The sequence below is a fragment of the Pinus tabuliformis genome, chromosome 3_2 (assembly GCF_031772625.1).
Source record: "Pinus tabuliformis cultivar Carrire ecotype Pingquan chromosome 3_2, CPIR1, whole genome shotgun sequence".
Taxonomy (NCBI): Eukaryota; Viridiplantae; Streptophyta; class Pinopsida; order Pinales; family Pinaceae; genus Pinus; species Pinus tabuliformis.
The window spans coordinates 1,129,685,497-1,129,706,649 of NC_142302.1; positions in this window are offsets into that span (position 1 = coordinate 1,129,685,497).

The window sequence follows — 21,153 nt, forward strand, 5'->3', positions numbered from 1 at the left end:
AGTACATGGCTAAGGACCTTATTATTCTTCGCTTTAGCTCAGGGAGAAAGGAAAGGTAGTTTTATCTGGCGCTTTCACTCTAGTGCCAAGTATGGAACTTACTGCTTGGACTAAGCTTGTCTCTTAAGGCTCATTGACATGGAACTAAAGCAATACCAAGGGCAAGAGTGACGAGGACTAATCAAGAGACCTTAGGGCATGGGAGGACTAAGACTAATCAAGTAATAAAGAGAGACCTTAAAGGCCTTACTCCATGAGACCTGGGACTAAGAAAGACCAGAGACCATAGGGCCCAAGGGAACTAATATAAGGACTAATAAACTCTCAGGCTAAATAGTCTAAATAAAGATAATTTCATTATAATAGCATCTAGTTCTCTACAGAAGTGAATCAGGCAGAAAGAAGAGTTATATCTTAGCATATAGTGGAACTACAATGGAACTTATAGTGCTTATTTATTTCAATGGGAGAACAGAGCTTATTCGCTTACGCTCAGGGGGACACAAGTGGTATCGACTTGACCTTACCTTCTAGCTTCCGCTGTAGCTCTTAGAAGTAAGGCCCTCTTTCTTTCAATAATGGATGACCTTGATGCTTATTGGGTGAGGGGCTCGACCGTTAGCCCCCCCACCCAATAAGTAAATTGAAAAGGAAGGAACATTCCAGTCAGGAGAGAGAATAAGTTGAAACCAATCATGGGGTCCATAAAAGTTAGAGCAGACTAGGGTAGGAATAGTACTAAGGCGATGATAGTAGTAGGTAGGAGAGAGCATTGTTTATTCGGTAACCTTGATTCGCTCCGGTCACCTTCCTTTGCTTCGGGTAGGTGGGTTCCGCTCTCTATTCATCTGGACTTTTGAAACCAATAACTAGTGGGTGGGCTATAGACAGGTATATAGACTGCCATAAGGTCTTGCCGGACTATTAGCCGGTTGTCCATACAGTAAAGACTATTAGCCTCTATGACAAGCCTTATAAATAGAAATTAGCTTTCTTTCAATACCCTGAACTTCCCCTTTATGTATGAACCTTCGACTTTATGAGCGCGATGAACTGGTGACATGACACTTTCACTTTGACCCTTTCTGACCCTTTCACAAGAAAGAGCATAGGGCAGAGCATAGTCTTAGAATAGCATAGTCTAATAGAGAGCATAGCATAAGAGAGAGCATTGTACCCAGTTAATTGCTAACGCTCATGGTTGACAGGAAAGCTACCGCTAGCTCACTATTCCCCTGAGCTCTAGCGAAGAAGCTTCTGGTTTTCTCCTTTCCTTTGAAATAAGGATAAGACCTAGCTGGGAAACCTAACCAGCAGACCTTGCCATTGCAGCCAGACCTACTACTACACAACCTATTAATCTACAATATCGCATCTATACGTTTCACTTTACTTTGTAAGTAAGTGGTGATTGTTAGTGCAGGTTCATCCCACCATTCCAGGAAGGTCGTTGCCACAAGGAAAGTAGGGGCCTACTCAAAGAGGAGGAGCTACAGGTCGCAGGGACTAATCAATGGTTTTTACTCCACAGGGAGAACCGTGCATACCCGTTCAATTCATATGGTATGGTCCCTACGTGTTAATATATGATATCGCATTGATACGTTTCACTTTTCCTGGGACAACTAACTAAATGGTTCCCATACAGCTATAGTTCAGTTGTTCAACTTTGTGATTCCCGATTCTAGTTGCAATATGAGTAGTTCAATCTTCTCTTAGTTCTAATTAGTTGTTTGTCTAGTTCAGCCTGAGCTCACACTATGACTATTTTGCTGCTACTGCGAAGCTTGACTATCCTTTACTCTATCTAATTAGCTGTTGTAGTTAACTCTGAGTCCCAATAGTTGAAAATGAGACTTACTTTTTCATGAAAACTCTCCCTCAGTCCAATGAGAGAGGAGACTCTTAATTGGGAAGACAGTGGGAACCAAAGGAGCCCATGTTGGTGACTTCACGAGCTATACACCAACCATGTAGTAGAGCCTAGTAGTGTCCATATGGGCTAGTACTATAGCAAATTGACATGGAGCTAACTCTCTATGGCTTTCATTATTATGATAAAAAAAATAGGGGGGAGCTCTACGCTATAATTCCATAGTGTGGTTGGACAATTCCAATGGGGAAGAAGAAACACCCATTCCATAGAGACTAGCTTCAGTTCGTCGTAGATAAATAACTACAAACAGTCAGTACTATTGACTTCCTTCCTTCCATAGCTCTACGGTACGGTAAGAGAGCTTCAGTCCTACAGTAAGCCCTAAGATCTTGCCTTAAGCCATAGCCCCATAGGTAGTTTTAAGTCTCCATTCTAATCAAAATAGATAGTTCAAGATAGGTATGAGCCTAATAGCCTTCCTACAAGCTATGCTACAACAAGCCTTAGAGACTGCCTTAATTGTTGACACGGTATATGGTAAGCCCCGTGAAAGCCTTTAGACACCACTAGCTCAAGTCTGTAGTGTAGGTTCCATAGCTGCTCCATGGCAATTAGCCAACATAGACTCCTCTTTAGTAGCCATAAAAATGGTAACGTTAATAGCTCTACTGACAGTAGTAATAGCCTGCCTCCTGGGTCGAAGGGACGGAGTCACTCACTATTCATATGGTGAGGGTTACCATAATTGGGCTGTTTATAAGCCTCCTGGGTCGAAGGGACGGAGTCACTCACTATTCATATGGTGAGGGTTACCATAATGGGAAGATTTATAAGCCTCCTCCGTAAGTAGCTTGGTTGCTAGATACGGCGTAGTTAGTTATATATGAGCATGTGGTAGTTGCGGTAGAGATAGAGATGTGCACCTCGGCGAGATGGCGTAATGACATATATAATGATAGTGATTTCCTAGCTAGAGAGAGAAGAAAGACCAGTCATTGTTATATATGAGCATGTGGTAGTTGCGGTAGAGATAGAGATGTGCACCTCGGAGAGATGGCGTAATGACATATATAATGAATGAATGCATAATGACATATCTCGAATGACGTAATTACGTATATAATGAATGATTGGAATCACTGGTCGAAATGAACCAAGGACCCGACAGGGGGCTCGACTGATAAGGATGCGTAAGCAGACTCAACCAAAAGGTCCGTCAGGGGCTCGACCATAAGGATGCGTAAGCAGGCTCGACTATTAAGGAGAGGACCTTTAGGTACTCGACTGTTAAGGACCAGAGGCGCTCGACCATAGGGAGAGGACCCTCACCATATGAATAGTGAGTGACTCCGTCCCTCACCCATATGATGAGTGAGAGTTAAAACCCTCACCATATGAATAGTGAGTGACTCCGTCCCTTTAGGGTGCTCGACCATAAGGACCTTTAGGTACTCGACCATAAGGGAGAGGGAGAGGAGAGGGAGAGGAGAGGAGAGGAGGCGGAGGTTTGAACATATTTCGATGGCGACCTTAAAAGCTAGAAGTTTATTACGCACGGCCAACCGGATAATTATGTTTATAATAATAAATAACGGAATTAGTACTGCTTAAGTTACTTGCTTTGGTACTTTATGATTAGATTACTGGCTGGGACAAGAAACGTGATGGGAGAATAAACCCCGGCTTGCTAGAAGATTGATTATGGATTGTTTCAACTTCAATATATCTGCCTGCCCCAACCCATTGATTCAGCCAGGAATACTTAGTGGGCGGGTTGGTACTTAAGAACATTTGTATTCACTTTTGATCCCTATTTTATGACTTGAAATGCTACAGAAAGGAACCACCAGTCGTGTTCACAGCTAGCCCTTCAATACTGCCAGACGAGATTTCTTGGAATGGGGAATATGATCAGAGAGGCCAGTCGTCAGGCTATAGGAGCTGGGTTCTACAGGAATAGGTATCATGCAGCAGTTCCACCGGACCAGTAGGAGTCCCGCGGAGAGACAGGTTCTATCTATAAGTGGGTCCTGAACATTAATATAACCTCATCTAGGGGAGTTACTCAGAGCCGGGGAGACATGCCACCACCAGCGGTGCCTCGGGATTCAGGCTCGGAGACCTGACTCTCTATGTACCTGGTTCATTTCTGTACCTGCCCCCTGGGCATATCTATGATATACCACAGCTATTACATGTATACGATTCTTTTTCCTCCAAAACTTGTCTCATTGTCCCTGTCTATTATGGATGTAATAACGTTCAATTTCTGACGTTCATGATGGTGTAATGACCGACTTACTCACTTCGACCTATTGATCTGACTGATCCGACTGACATAACTGACTAACATAGATTCTGGAAGAGAGACAAGAATCACTTGCTCTAAGTTACTTTTCTCACTGTGGGTGGAGATTTGATCGCTTCGGGCCCACGGAAAAAAATATGGATAAAAACAAACTATCCATCCCGAAATGTTGCGCGTTGGGATAATCGCCGAGGCAAAATTAGGCCTGGGCTGCGCTCCTGGGGCACGTGACGAGCGGCACACATAGAGATGGAATGAAAAGAAATCTTATTCAGTGGATCGATGGAGGCCTAATCCTTTATTGGATATGGTGACTCAATAGGGGACCTATCTCTTCTCTCTTGGGTATCCAGTGATGGGGGCCATCTCCTGTTGGCTAGTGATGTGGTCCTTTTTTCTTGTCTGTTTTCAACCAAAGAATCCGTTAACAAACAGAAGCCATTCATTCACGCCATTCATTGAAGCCGTTCACTCCCACTGCACTTCGCCATGATTGCGTTATATACGTGAATATCCCACCATGCATAATCACAACCTCTTCTAGTCTCTCACTCCTCATCGGTGCACCTACCTACCTCACTCACTCTGTCGAGATGGGGTAATGATTGAACGTATATAATAGATTTTCACGTATATGAACTGAACATCTGTATATATCGTCTAATACTCCTGGATCGACACCTGGATCGCACCTACCAGCCACTTGGATCGACACCTGGCATTGAAACCTGGCAAAGACTCCTGGTATCGACCGACAGCGGCTATCGGCATTGAGAACAGGCTATGAGCGGCAATGAGATTCTAGCAATGAGCTTCTAGCGATGACTCCCGGCTTTGTCCGTCCGTTGGACCACTTTTCCACCCCTCTATGTAGATGTGGGTAATCAATATATATTTGGCATCACCTACCTCCCTGACTGGCATTCCCTGACTAGCGTGAATGAACCTACCTGACCATATCTATCTTAATGTGTCTATTCTATGTGTATGGCGTATGAACTGAAATGGGTGAACTGTATATAATGCACAGTAGTAACTCGCTTTTGGTGTGGCGGTATCACAGCAGTCCACCCACGAGCTAAACAACTCCCTCTAGCAACACATTTAGCCATTCTCTCCTCTCGTATGGCACATGGGGAACATATCCTCTCTTTCTCGGCATGTGGTGAAGGGGACTTTCTCTTCTCATCATCCGTGGTAAGGCCTTCTCTTCTGTCATTTGGTGAGAACTTGGCGGACTGCGCGGGTAGGACTGTGTGTTTCATATATGGGGGTGAAGGTATAAAAGAAGGACTCTTCTTATTCTGGACATGATTGAACGGGTACTTCTTCATCTTCTTCTTCTCCTTCATCTGTTGGGCAAATGGGGGCATTCTATTCTTCGTTGGTTATGTGCTAAAATGGGGGACGTGGGATAACAGCAAACATAGAGGCAAAGAATCCATCCTCTTCTATTAGTTCCCAAACGTAAAATAATAAGAAATCTACCGGTTACAGACAGGCAAGAAGCCATCACAATCTGAATAATTTGGGGATAACTCTAATCATCCATTCACTATTCATCGGATCAACGGTAGTGGGCGATAGCACCTATCAGAATCGGAGTGGATAAAAACCCATCAGAATCAGAGTGGGTAAATACCGAGTCGAATCCCTTTTCAGAAGTGTTCGGCGGTACCTTAGCCCCTCATCTGCTTCGAACCTGAGAACCACTAATGCCTTTCACCCCTAATCCATAAAGTAAAATGAAACTGGATACTTTATATAGAGATGCCCACCTATGATAGCTAATTTCAAGTATTATATATTGAAAGTATTATATAAGTAATAACTGCTCTCTATCCACCTGTCTTACAGTTGGTAACGGAACTTTTTGAGTAGTTAGAAATTCATGGCTATGCCTACCGAAGCCAATCTTAGTTATAGCGAATCGCCTAAGGGATTATCAGTATCGGGCCGCTATTCGGAGGGAGCAAACCCAGAGACAACTCGGTAAAGGTGCACCAAGCAGATCGATTGGTCCAGTCGGTAAAGGTGCACCAAGCAGATCGATTGGTCCAGATATTTTTTTTATCTATCTGTTTCACTCTTCCCACGCCTCGCCACTTTATTTAAGGAACCATAGCATAGTTGAGAGCCTTTCTCGAATTGTGTTCTGCAGCAGCATTCTTCCCAAAGGGAACAGGGGAAATCCGCTCATAGAGTAAAACCTGTGGGGATTGGGGTGGGTGGGTAAATAGTATTACTTTTATACGATAAACTAGAAGGTGCGAAGCCGCTTGTCCCTCCGGGGGCAAGGAATAGAGGTGTTGGTTTTGTGCGGTGGATCGAATGGAACATACAAGGTGAAGTTTAGCTATACAATGTGAAGCAGTTTTACAGTCCAAGCGGACAGGTGGTTTCACCCGAGTACCATAGAAGTATTACTCATTGAATTGAACCACGAAATAAGACTTGGTTTTGGCGGGAAAGATGACTGAGTAGCAGTCAGTCTTATGTATGTAATAGCTGGAGTGATACCTTCTGTTTCAGTACCGAGGAGACATCAAAATGATTATAAACATTTCAACCTTGAACTAACTCGATAGCTGTCATCATGCTTCATATTTGCTGGAACGAGATGTTTCGAGTAGCTCAGAAAGGTGTCCAACTCTTATCGATCGATGTGTGCCGTTGCCTGAGGTGGTTTCATAATGACGCTGCGCACTGCATCCTCTAGACATGGCAAGCACAAATCTAGACATTGAACTCTGACTGCCCAACTTACCGACCAGCTTACCGTTGAGAATGATTTACGGGAGAGAAAATCAATAGTCATTCGATTGGGGGATTGCTATTTCTGCACTTAGGGGCCCACCTTTGAGAACCAAATCGATCCGTGCTAGAGGTGTAATGCTGGTCACATATCCCGTTACGATTGGCTGGTGGTGAGCGGTTAGATTCATTGGGTGACGCGGAGAGACCAGTGCAGCTAATTTGCGTAAATGCAATTTACCAACTTGCTTACTTCTCTGGGTTTGCCCAGTAAAAAGTACGTAATTTCCATGGCCCAACTGACTGGAATTACTCGTTCTCAATCTGAGTTATCTAATAATGTAGATTCGGTGCGATCTAGTGATAAATCCCAACATGAATGCAATATTAAGTGCTCTACCGAGAAGGAATCCGGAATATCCATCCCGAAAGTGCTAGTGTGAAATGCATTGGTCATGCAAGATAGAGGTGCAATATGCTTTACTTCACCAATCGAATGAATCAATCCTGGAAGGAAAATGCTACCATCATTCAGAAATAGCGAAATGCGGTACTATAAGAAGCGTTTCAAATCTGCTATTCAACATCATCACTATGAATGTCTCGACCACGAGTAGAAATGGAGAAGCAACACGACTTTAGCTTAGAATCAGTAGGTCTCACCGCAACATCCGTTCATTGTATCATTGTACTCCCGAGCTATCGCTGTCTTCCAGAAGATTCAATATGCCGCCCGGGTGATGAAGACTCATGGGTGGCTGCTATTTGCCCTACACGACCAGGCACTTCGACGAGTGCTCTTCTCCGTATCTAGCAATGCCGCCCGCTGTCACTTCCATGCTATCTTGCATGTCCACGCGGCCACTATCAGGTTCCTTTGGACTCCGAACCCGAACCCAACATTTCCTAAAGCCTAGTGGTTGGCGCAACTCCATGAATGAGTAGAATGAGCAGATCATAAGCCCGCAATGGAGTAGATGGAGGATAAGATGGCTAGAGTTAAGGGGGGTTCTGCTGAGCCCTTAGGATTGGGAAAGGATATTCGGATATAGCATCAAATGAAGAGTTTTGGGCGAGTAGTTCGCCGGTTCAAGTTCAGTCGTACTACTGACTGGATTCATTGAGGATGCGAAAGCACGCTCGACCACCGGGAGAGGATTATTCTGCAGTCGCTTTTTGGTGCATTATTTAGGAGCATGCGGAATCTCCTTAGAATGCTGAGCACTAGTTTTTTCGGGAATAATGAGAAGCGGCTAACGAGAAGGACATCCCCAATTCTATCAGTGACTACAGCCAATTTCCCAACATTCCTAATAAAGTGCTTTCTCCACCACGACGGCCCGGTTTCCTAGTAGCTTCGGTAAGTCATGTGACCGCCGTTAAAGTAGTTATAAATGTCCTCTTCTCCGGACCTAACTTAATCCATTTGATGAGATAAATATTCTTCATTATCCCGAGTTATAGGTGCGGAACCACCAATTGGTCATGCTCACATATTAGTTAGCAACTTCCTGGTCATCCCTAAACTCCTACAACTCCATGACCACAACTACGGATCATTGAACCTTTGGTCCAGTGAAAAGCAGGAACTGTGTTGGGCCGATTCACCGAAGGATGAACACATATTAGGAGTATTAGGGATCTCTATCTATATATATATGTATATAAGACGAATTGCATTGGACACGCCCATTCATTTCTTCCTAAGTGACTCAGAACTCAGCTCCCCCTCTCTCCTCTAGTCATGGAGTTCCGGTCACCCCACCCAAACTAAAGTGGAAGGGAAAGAGGCCTCCCCCATCAGCTGCCCCAGTGAGGTGTGAGGTGGGTTGTGGGCATTAGGCAGTATTTTATTCAAAGGTGTGGGAGTGTAAGGTTTGCTGTGGCTAGGGTACAAGGCATTAGGTGCTTTAATTCTCATAGGCATTGGTTGTATCAAAGCTTTATTTAGTATGGGGATCCGGGCCCCCGATGGTCCTAATGGAGGTAGTTGTCCGAAACCAGAACCGGCATCAATTGTTGCTCTACTGTTAAGGCCTCATTATATGCTAGTGGCAAGGAATATCGGGAGCTCTTCTTACCAACATAGAGGTCAAGGGATCTAAGGCTCTAAGATACATCTGGATGGCTACTTCTTCTGTTAAAGCGTATGATGCTACCAGTCTGGTGTACAATTTGTGGAACCTGGTATGAAATAGTAAGTATCTTTATTAGGTTCTCTTCTAGTTGAAGCAAACTGGTGGTACATGGTCTATAGGTAATCTGAAATTACTAATGAAAGATTGTATAATAAGAATGAAATGAGAATGATGCTCGGATTAAGGAGTTCAGCTCGGGGACCATCCAACCGTTGTTTATTAGTTCAACCGGAAGGAAGGGAAAGGGAGGCATTCTGGATTATATTTGTTGTGAACAGCTTTGGATTCTGTGAGTGGCTTCTATGCACAGTGGGTGAACGGCTTCTATCGGACAACTCATCTACCTCGAACCTCTACCTCGAACCTCTACCTCGAACTTGACCCTTTTTCCCCTCAAATCGCTAGAAGGTCAGGTTCTCCTTTATCTAGTTCAGGTAAGGTCCTGAAAGGCAGGTGGTAACTGGTCAATCCAGTCCTGATTAACTCGAAAACGAATAGCATTTCTGGTAAGGTCAATCCTTCTGACATGCATATATATATATGATATAATGCAATTTGGAAAGCTCTCCCTCACCTAACCACCCCTTCATTCATCAATTTCATCCCCTCTCCCAGCACATCCAAATGTATCCGGCACTAACAACTCCTGGTCTGGTAGATTATTCCCATTCCACAGATTACCCAATACGCCGCCTAGCTTTACCCATTCCCAATTACACCGGCGAGAAAGCCTACCCAAGTAACTCCCAGGGAACCACCTTATTGTAGATCCGTGCATGAATCGCTTCACTTTTCATTCACGCTCCATGAATGAGTTGCTTTTATCTCCCTTTAAACTAAATCGATTCCGGAATCATGTCAAGGTGCCATAGTAAGAGAGTTCCTAAGCTTCAATACTAATAAACTCCTAAGAAAAAAACCCCCACTATAGCCCCTACTATTATATTAGGGTAGGGCCAAACTCTAAACTCAACTCAACTATAGTCGGGGTAGGGGGATGGGAGTTATCGATAAATGGAACACAAAAGGGAGTAGGTCCTAGCTGGACATTACGTAATCCACTACACTAGCTCCCCCACTATGAGGGAAGCATGTGAAGTAACGGGAGTCTAGGAAGCAGGAGAGGCCATTCAGGATCAACAACTCGTGAGATTCCCCAAGCTGTAAGAGGTGCCCGCCATAAGCTGTAATGGGCCCCAAAGCATTGTTAGACACTCGATGGAGTCCCATTGACTTTGTATTTCATTCTGAAATACAAAACGCATCCTCGGATCGGTCATGGAAAGGGATCTGGAGAGCTCTGGTGTAGGCGTTGAGGTTGCCTAGAAGGATTACCTCCAAAATCGATGAATACTAAGTGATGGCAGCATACAAGTCTAAGTAGGGATCCCCAATGGAGTTGCTATGAATAGCAAATGAAGATGAGGCTGGGGGGAAGTAGCATATTGCGATGAAGATGTCTTTGGGGAGAGGATCCAAACCTCTAACCCAAATCCACATGAACCTGACGGACTTGTCTGAGGCTACCATAGTGACCCTACTCTGAAGGGAATCCCAAGTCAAAAAGAAATGCTACCCCACCTGAACCTTTGACACCGTCTGAGCACCTAGTCTCCTGTCTGCAAACTGAAAACTAGTGGTAACCTGCAATGTCCAAGAGTAAGAGTGGCCGGACAAGACTTGCATGGGTCTCAGTGACGAAGAGGATGTTTGATGACCCAAGAGCATCATAAATCATGCCTGACGAGTCGACCTAAATAACTCGCCAGATTCCGCCAAAATATCATCCTAAAGGTGAGGACGGAACGGAGACTCTCCCCAAATAAAGGTTCTAAAGATCTCACTTTTATAAAGATATTACGTATATAAATGACTGTATCGGTGAGTAATTGGATTAGCATAGGTGGTTCATCTTATCCGGGTAAGCCCGGGACCTAAACTATTGTTATTCATAAATATAAGAATTACGTATATAAATGACTAAGTGTTTAGGCATGCATTTCCATCCCGGGAAGAAGCTTAGTAAGAAAGGTCCGTTCGACTGTCTGTATTCAAACTGGGCTTGAAACACGAAAGGTTCTACTGTCTTGTCCGAACACGTTCGTTCATGCGATAATCCCAGCTGCCTGCCTTGCTTGAATCTCCTCACCCAAATAAAAGGAATGCTGACATGAGTAAGTAAAGTCCTGCCCAGTAAGGCCCTAACCCTTTGAATTTGGAATGGAGGGGGGAAATCAAAATTGGAGTAAAGGCTTTCAAATAGTTATATTATTCAGTATTTGGAAAGCTAGAAAAGGTACAACGTGGCTGAAATGACGAGCTTCCAGATAACGAAAGTGGTGGCCTTTCATAAAGCCTTTCTTTGTCCCATATCCGAAACCTGAACCAGGGCAAATAGCGCCAATACATGCAGGCATCGGCATCACTAGGGTAGTGGAATTCGGGTAGGAACGACTTACTTGTGCTTTCACTTGCTCACTCCGCTTTCACGTATTGACTATCTGCGCTTACGAGACGATCGATTTGGTTCTTAGGATTCAGTGACCCTTCAAAGAGCGGGTGAAGCGAGTAACTATTTCCTGTGCCGGGGATAGAGAGAGTTTGATTCGTTCGGAGGGATAATGTCCAAAACCTCCGCCAAGGTAAAATGGCCAATCTCGTGGGGATAATGTCCAAAACCTCCGCCAAGGGTGAGCCTGTCGAACTCTCCAATAGGCCGCCAACCGCCGCCAACGTAAAATGGCCAATCTTTCTAGGGTGCCCCCGGCAGGGCTCGACTGTTAAGGACCCTTTAGGGGGCTCGACTGATAAGGAGAGGAGAGGGAAAGATAACCGCCGCCAACGTAAAATGGCCAATCTTTCTAGGGTGAAGTAATGAACTCTCGACTAAAGGTCCTTATATTGAGAGCGAGAGATGTGCACCTCGGCGAGATGGCGTAATTACATATATAAAAAAACACTCTGCTTTTTGACTCATTTGACTCCTAGGAAGATAAGAATAAAAAAGACCATAGGCCAGTACTAAACTACAAAAGATAGAGCAAGGATTTGATAAGATGGCTTGCCGGAGCTAAGAGATGTTATCCAAGCAGATCCAGTCGGTCAGTAACCCCAATAAGTCAAAATGAGGGAAAAAAGAATCATTATAAAGATGCTTTTATGAAATTATCTACGTAATTCCAATCTCTATTATCTACGTAATTCCAATCTCTATTATCTACGTAATTATACCAACCACCGTAAATGGGAAACGTCTTATTAGGCTGGTAAAAAAGAAACAAAAAAAGCTGAATAAGAAGTTTGCAACACCAACCCGCTCGGGGCTCCATCGCTAGTGCTATTTTCCGTGTACCCATTGTCATTCCTATCCCTTCCTACTCTAGCGGTTTCATCCCATTCTTTTTTGAATCCAATCCCGGGCTATTGAAAGAGCCTATCGAACTTAGCCATCAAACAGAAAGGTAGAGTTAGGAGCGGGAGCCTATTATTCTAAATGTTTCAATTCATTAGGGCAATTCCCCTATTCTGATTCTTATTTGCGGATAAGCTATGCACAAGCTATCACTACATAGATTCACTATTATAGAACTATACGGATATGCACTGCACATCTACTCCTTATACCTCCTACACCCACGCACCTACCATTCCATCCTCCTACCATGAGGTCCATCCCATTGCTTAAGTAGTAATAATAATAGGGAGGGGCTAGCATTCGTTTGGACTAGACCCACAATGAAATAATAATAGGGCCTCACTCCTATGACTATTAGATAGACCCCGCATTCACCCCACGAAGAAACCCGCCAGTAAAACAAATATATCCTCTCCGGTAGCATAGTTTCACCCCGGTAAGCCCGCCAGTAAACCCGGCTGACCAGAACTTCAATCTATGCCCCTCTTCGGGGAGTCCGGCCAAGTCCGTAAGGTCATATCTCAGAGCCTTACTTTATCTAAGTGTTATAGCTGGCTGTGACTCGTAACATTACTTTATAGGGCCACCTATGAGACTCTTACTTATGATGCAGACATATCACTGATATGCATGCCGCATGTACGCCTAGCATAGACTCTTCCCTCCCTGGCATACCATTACTAATAGTGGGTAGTAGTGGGACTACCTAGGATAGGGTGGTCCCATGGGCCTACCACTAGTGGTGCCTACCAAACTATGCCTACCATGGGTAAGCTTGATTCACCTTTCAAGATCACTATACTGGGTTGACTTTTCATAACCTTACCTTCGCTCAGGGAGGACCAGCACCTTACCAAGCAGAGCTAACTTAGGTCATACCTCTTCCTTGACCTGATCTAGCTCTTTGAGGGGCCAAGGAAATAAGGAGAAAGGGCCAAGACTTAACACCGTGACCAACCAAATAAGGCGCAGGACCAACCAAATAAGGCGACCTTACCTTACTCAGTTAGAAGGAAGGGGTTGACCTTGCTTGACTTGATGGGACCAACTCTTCGAGCTCTGGTAATACCCAGCCAGCCATTCATTCTAAATACTCTAAAGGAAAGAAGAGTCTCGCCCCCTCGTGACTAAAACGGATACGCTCAGGGCCAAAACTGCTAAGGGCATTCCATCCGGCTCCAGCATCTGGATAATATGAAATGCGACGTGGCCAAAACAATCAATGCATGGGAAAGAATATCCCGAAAAGATTGAAAATGGATTGAAATACCAACTATATACTTACTGCCTTATAGTAATACCTTATACTAGGTATATAAGTGTATAATAGCAGTGATATAACCTTAGCCTAATGGTAATAGACATACTATATACGACTATTACTAGGATATCACCACCGTCCTATTAGCAGCAGCAGCTCGCACCACTGGTTATCCAGTATGGCTTTGCCCTTGAACCCTCCCTTTGATGCCTTAGGCTCTACCATCTAACTCGGATATGCCGTATACACTAGATAGGTATAGGTATACTGTCCTTAGACCTATCATTTATATCCCCATACGGTTATACGTCTATTTAGTTCTTCCCAGATAGGTCAAGTGTATTATTTGTTCATGTAGTTCCTAATGAGTTGGTTGATTCCTTCTCTAGTTCTATCTGACTGATCTATCGAGTTCTATGTTCCTTCTATAGTTGTGTTTCCCAGAGAAACTAATTCATTTCAATTCCTAATCTTTCTACTCGTATATTTAGGGAATTTGTGCTTTGCCCCTACATTATAACCACAACTGATTATCTCACTCGTTGGGCAGAGGTGGCACCTACAAGAGACTGTAGCACACATATAGCCACCACATTCATCTTTGAGCATATCATATCCAGATTTGGATGTCCATGAAGCAAGGTATTGTGAAAGTAGAATAGCAGTGGGTAGGATCGGGCCTTAAAAACCTTAAGGCTCTTATAGGGAATTCAGGCTATTGAATCATGCAATCTTTTACGAACTTTATTAGGGTGCGTAAGCATGGCTCGACCACCCTTTAGTTACTTATTTTAGAGGGGCCACCCATATGATGGATGAGCGATAAATCCCTCACCCTGCCGGTCCTCATTCGACTAATGAGATAGGTTATTCCGTGATCGATATTACCTCACCCTTCTTAGGTCGGGTGAGCGCTTTCGCTCCTCAAATTAGATTGCGTAATTACGTATATAATGACTGGAATCACGGACAAGTTTCAGTGATGGCGGCCTTAACAGTCGAGCCTGCTTACGCATCCTCCCCAGGTTAGATCAGTCCAAGAGCAGGCTGGTTCCGCTGGGCTCAGGGAGTAGGGAGGCCATTTCCAGGAGTGGGAAAAGGGAGGGAAGGAGGGAGATGAAACACCTACTATTATATATGTCATTTCGACCAGTGATTCCAGTAATTCATTATATACATAATTACGTATATCTGGATTGCTTCATTGGGAACTAGGGCTGGAGGTGAAGTTTAAGGCATGGCTCAAGGGCAGAGGAAGGCTGGATGGAGGATGGCTGGCAGAGGATGGCTGGAGGTGAAGGAAGAGGCTGGATGGGGTATGGCTGGCAGAGGATGGAGTTGAAGGATGGAGTTGAAGGATGGATGGAAGAGGATGCCTAAGCAGGCTCGACCATAGGGAGAGGATCTCGGGTCTAGGGCCTAGGGCAGAGGGCTAAAGGTGAAGTCTGAGGATGTAGGTATCTCGGGCTGTCTGTGTATCCATCCAGTTCCGGTCAGTGGGAACACTTCATGCATGGGTTTTCAGGTGATGCACCACCTCACACTAGTTCACTTCCGTCCCCTTTGGCCGCTCCTCCCGGCTAGCCAAAGCAGAAGACCGGCCAGCCAAAGCAGAAGACCGGCCAGCCCAGAATCCTCAAATCAGTATCCGTGCACCTCCCCTCCCTAACTCACTCACTCGGGTTAGTTTCGATCCGTCCGCTCTTTCTTTTCTCACATTGGTTGTTCACTCAGCTTCAATCTATTCATCTCTTTCTTAGTTCGCTCAGCTTCAGCCCTTTCTTGTTCACTCAGTGAACCCCTTCAGCTCTTTAACATCACATCACTTCACTTCTTTCTATCTGTCTATCTTTCTTTATCTAGTTTGGTATAGATTGATATGGATTTATAAGCTATATAGATTGGTATATAGATTGGTATCGAGATCGGTATCGTAGAGAGTATCAGGTATCGTTATAGCGGTATATATATATCTGTTGGCAATCAATCTAATCAATCTAATCAATCAATCTCAATCTATCTCTCCTTCCTATATCCATCACGTAGACTTCACTGAACGTCACTTCTTTCAATATCCTTCACACTGAACATCACACAAGCAATGATTGCATTATAGACGTTATTATCCAACAATAAGCACCACCTTCCTTCTCTCATGCTTGTCCCTCCCTCCCCCTCCTTTTTTCCATATTGGATAAAAACCTACCTCTTCATTATTCCAGCCAGCAAGCATCCCGGTATCCAAGGCCAAGCCAAGTAGCCCATCCAAGTGGGTGAGCAGAGTCAATGGCTAAGTGTGTGAAAGTAGTAGTCCCAGCCAAGTGGTTTAAAGGATCCAAGCCAAGTGGGTGAGCTAGTCCCAGGTAACATCCGTAGTCCCATGAGAGGTGTACAGGTGGGAGCCCAGGAGGTGTACTGTTTAGTGTGTAGGCCCATGTTTCTTGGCCTGGTGGGAGTGTGGTGATCCTGCCCTGGTGGTCCTGAACTGATTGGCCTGTCCTGTTGGTTTTTTTCCAGTTGTTATTGGTGGTCCTTGTCCCCAGCTAAGGTTGGCGGGGGGGGTTACGGGGGTCCCTGTAAGTGGCGGGTAAGCGGGGACTGTGTCCTATCGGTTCTAAGGTCCCTAGGTCTTATGATTAGCGTAAGTATAAGCAAGATATATCTATATCTAAATGGGCAAGCAGCAATAGATCGGCAGGTAAGTGCGCCTGTTCCCAAGGGCTAAGGTCGTTGGTGGGCAGGTTTGTTGCATATCAATAAATGCACAAGAGCAACTAGAGATTCTAGCAAGTAAGCATCCATCTATCACTCAAGCTCTGGGTGTAACATATATAAGATTGATATCTCAATCCATCCAGCTCCTCCAGCTCCTCCAGCTTCTCCAGCTTAAGCTCCAGCTTCCGATCCATCCAGCAATAAAGCTCCCCATCCATCCAGCCATCCAGCCAGCCGTTCAAATACTTGGCTAAGGAAGGTCCGGAGGTCTTGCAAGGGGTTACGATTCTCCGATCACATTTAGGCTGTCGAGGTAGTGAAGAGCTCCCTTCTTGCTTCCCTGGTCTATGTTTGTTTCTGGATCGACTGAAACAGCTGCTACCATTGACCTATGAATCAACTGCCTATACTTTAGGGTAATCCAACTAGCTCTCGAAAGGGAAGAGGTGCAAAAGCACTACTAGCGCTGATCGAGGTGGTAGTGAAGCCGCTACTGGGCCGGACCCCGCATATAATGTAGCCCACACCAACTAGGAAAGCTAGAAGGAAGGGTTGGGTACCAATCGTTCCCCTCTCGACCATATTCCGTTAGGCTTGCTCGATCAAGCTGACTTTTCCCTTAGATTGCCTAACCAACCTTAGGACGAGGGAGAGGCATAAGAGCGAGGAAGTTAGATTGCCTAACCAACCTTAGGACGAGGGAGAGGCATATTTCTTATCACCAGCCAATAGCCTGTGAAAGGGCGTTCAAGGGCGTTGGCATCAGGGCAGATTGATGGCATAACGTACCCATGGTAGATATAGATCCCGTGCCAACTAACCGACTCTATCTATCTCTCTATCTACCTACCTGCCTACCCAACCCACCTAACCTACCTGCACACCTCACCTACCTTCTTAAGGTCTAACCTCACCTGTGACCTTACCTGCCTTCCTCTCCTTATCAGTCGAGCAACTCAAGTTCCTCTCCTTTCAGTCGAGCAACTCAAGTTCCTCTCCTTACTTGCACTAGGAAGCGCAAGCCCCTCCGGGACCTTGATGCTTCCCTCTCAAATAAGTCACTAAGGTCGGAATGAGTGAGCGACCGACCTTCCTTCCGCTAAAGAAGTTCGTTTGGGCGCTTTCCTATAATCAGGGAAGGAATTTGGTAGGTAGCCTCTGTTGAACTGATAGAAAGGAATAAGGTGGCTTTGAACCTGACCAGCCAGACCAAATGGATTGAATACAACTCCTATCGGCATTGATGGCGAACCTCATCAGTTAAGTAACCTCATCAGCTCAGTTCGGTAACCTCATCGCCATTGTCCAACCCCGGTTCACTAGTTCTCCAGGTGCAAGTATATAAAGCAATCAACCGTGAAGAAAGTCAAATAGAAGGTAAGCATCAAGATTAAGGTGCTCTGCATGCACTATTTAGCTCCTGTCATTATATATGCGATTATGCAAATTGACTCTATGTATTTGTAGCTCTACGTGGTAGTAGTAGGAGTGTGCCCTCCCTGTGATTAGGCCCCTCCCTGTGTCAACCTCCTGGTCTGGTGGGTAATGAGGGTCTGGGTATCGTCTATCGTGAATCGGTACCTCATTCCTGGGCCTGATGTCCTCTCGGCTGGCATTGACCGGTGGGAATGAGGGGCATGGTCTTGCGGGTATCGGTAACTGGGTATCGGCACCTCCTGTGAATGAGGGTCTCTCTGGTATCGTCAATGATCTACGGCAATGATGCTCGGGGGTCTGATATCCTGTCGGATGATTGGTAATGACCGGTTTACAATGATAAGCTATTAGCCTTCTGTCTCTCTTTGACTGGCAATTGCGAACATGAGACAATACTCCTTCTCTTTCTTCCCCTTCCTTCCCTTCTGGTAACAAAAAATAGAAGCCTCCTAAACCCTCTAGCAATATGACCCCTATGCCCCACCCCGGATAGAAAATGCACCGGGCAAGGCGGGCTGGATGGGAGTTACTGCCGGCTGGGATAAGAGGGGGGGCCGCGATATTTACCGAGCGAGAGCTGGTCCAACCTGTTTTGCTACAATGTGAGGTGGTCGAACCCGTGATCCTAGAGTGTGGAGCGATAATTTGAAGATAGACCTGGCAATACAGCTGATACCTTTTACCCTTGACTTTCCTACTTGAATGCGCAGGAAGGTTGATGAAATGGGTGGCCCCCCGTACCAGAGGTGTGGGAGCTAGGATAATGGAACTTCGGGTCACTTATTTTAGTGCTTCCACCCCTTAGAGAAATGGCCGGGGAGCAACTAACGAACTGCTGATCGATCGAATGCTACCTTTCCGTATATATATTGCCCATATAGTGCTACCCCTCTCGAGATTAAGAATGTGCCACTGTTGTTTGCTTGCTGGCTAGACGTGTGGAGAGACCTCACGAGAGAGAAGGCCCCTTCTACACATACCTACCGAGTCATCTTCACAACATGACACATCCACCCAACACGGTACGGTACGGTGAGTGAGTCACACCTGCTGTGAGTGATACCATCATGACATCACTGAATGAGAGAAAGAAGTGAAGTTACCCATCGTTACCAACAGACGAGAGAAGGAACCGTTAAACAATCATACCCGCACGTTTCACCAACATACCCCACACCATACCCGACAGAGAACAGATGGCCCCCATCACTGGTCGACAGGAGAAGGCCCCCAAGTTACCAACAGACGACGGGAGAACCCGTTCAACCACCATACCCCGTGAAACATACCCCTTTCATCAGACTCTGTTCATCATCCATTCAACATACAAATCCGAGAGGAGAGAGAAGGACCGTGAAACAGTGACAACACTTCAAGTCTGCAGTGAACCTATGCTGATCAATCAAACTTGCTGTTTGCCAAAGGTATCTTGCTTTATTGATATTGTGACATCCCTTGAGATGAAGAACGCCAACGGTTGCTTGCTTTATATTTTACCCCATGTTCACAACAGGCCAGAGAGAAGGCCCCCATGTTCTCAATTGTCAGTCAGATCAGAGCCTGTGGTCGTAGCCAGCCAGGAATTGCCCCAAATAGATGGGGGTCATTTCCGATAGCCCATGGCCCAGTAGGTCATAGTCTCAGTCATTGCCAGTCGTAGCAGGAGCCAGTGGGCATTGTCGCTTATAGCCAGGGATCATTGACGATAGCCAGCCAGGAATTGCCCCAAATAGATGGGGGTCATCCGATAGCCGATCATAGTTGCATAGTCGATCAGTCATTGCTGGGCTAGGCTGGGATAGAAACAACCGGCTGGTTAGCTTGCGGGGAGCTGGAGGAGCTGGATCGGGATATCAATGCTTATATACGTTACACCCAGAGCTTGTGTTTTTGAGTGATAGATGGATGCTTACTTGCTGGAATCTCTAGTTGCTCTTGTGTATTTATTGCTAGATTGGTCACACAAACCTGCCCACCAACAACCATAGCCCTTGGGAACAGGCGGACCTACCTGCTGATCTCTTGCTGCTTGCCCGTTGAGATATAGATATCTTGCTTACTTACGCTAATCAGAAGACCTAGGGACGTTAGAACCGATAGGACACAGTCCCACTTACCCGCTTATTGATCGATTGATGCTTGCTGGTTTTACGAATCAACCCACCACACGTCAATAGAAGATCCTTTGACCCACCAACTCCAACTGGTGGCTGGTGCTCGCTTACTTGCCTGGAACCCTTTGAACCACAAACTCCACAACCCACCAACTACTCCACTAAACCACCACACGACAACTGGTGCTCCCTTGCTTATCTCGCTTGATAGGATGTGTTGAAAGGACGTGTTGATAGAGAAAAGACACCACCCGAACCCGAGGCTGGCTGGCACCCTCCAACACCTTGCTGCTTGCCGACTGGGATATGAACCGAGGGCTCGCCTTTTCTCGCTTGCTGGCCGGTGAGCTGGCTAGATGTCTGCTGTTTTGCGGCGTGACCGGACGAAGGAAGAATCTACGTGGCGGGGTGGGGTTGAAACAGATAGATACCTGCCTGGCCGGAAGAAGAGGCCAGATGTGGGAGGTATGAGGGAGGGATAGAATAGGAAGAGCACCTCTCCGAACAATAGCTTTGACCTACCTTGACACATCTTCCCACCCATTGCACTCATCGTGTGAAACAGTGAAACCGTCACCAATCCACAATTCAACTGAAGCAGTTCCCTTTTCCCCCCCACAGTGATCGAATCACCCAGTTCCCAACTGCCCACAGTTAGTGAAACCTGATGCAGTGAACCGAAAGGAAACAGTGACCATCTGCCCACCAGTTCCACCTACCTGCTGATCGATTGCTGCGTGCCCGTAGATCTCTTACGAACTTACAGAAACACGAAGACCTAGGCATGTTAGAACCGATAGGACACAGTGAAACCTCGCATACCCAAATGCTTAGATTGACCTTGCGAACGAACCTTCCAACAAATAGAAGACCTAGGGGAACCTATTGTTGCTTGCTTAACCATGCCATGGAGAATCTATTGCTCACTGAACCAATAGTCACGGGAAGAGAAAAAGGAAGAAGAACCATAGCTCTTGAACGCATACATCCTGGAGATCGATATGCAACCCACTGGCCGGAGCGCTCAACGCTTTTTCAAATGGGGGAGCATGCCCTTATTATTTAAGGCAACCAACCCAGATTGATTGTGATTGGTTTCACAGCACCGACTAACGGGATGGGTCAGAAGGCGCTC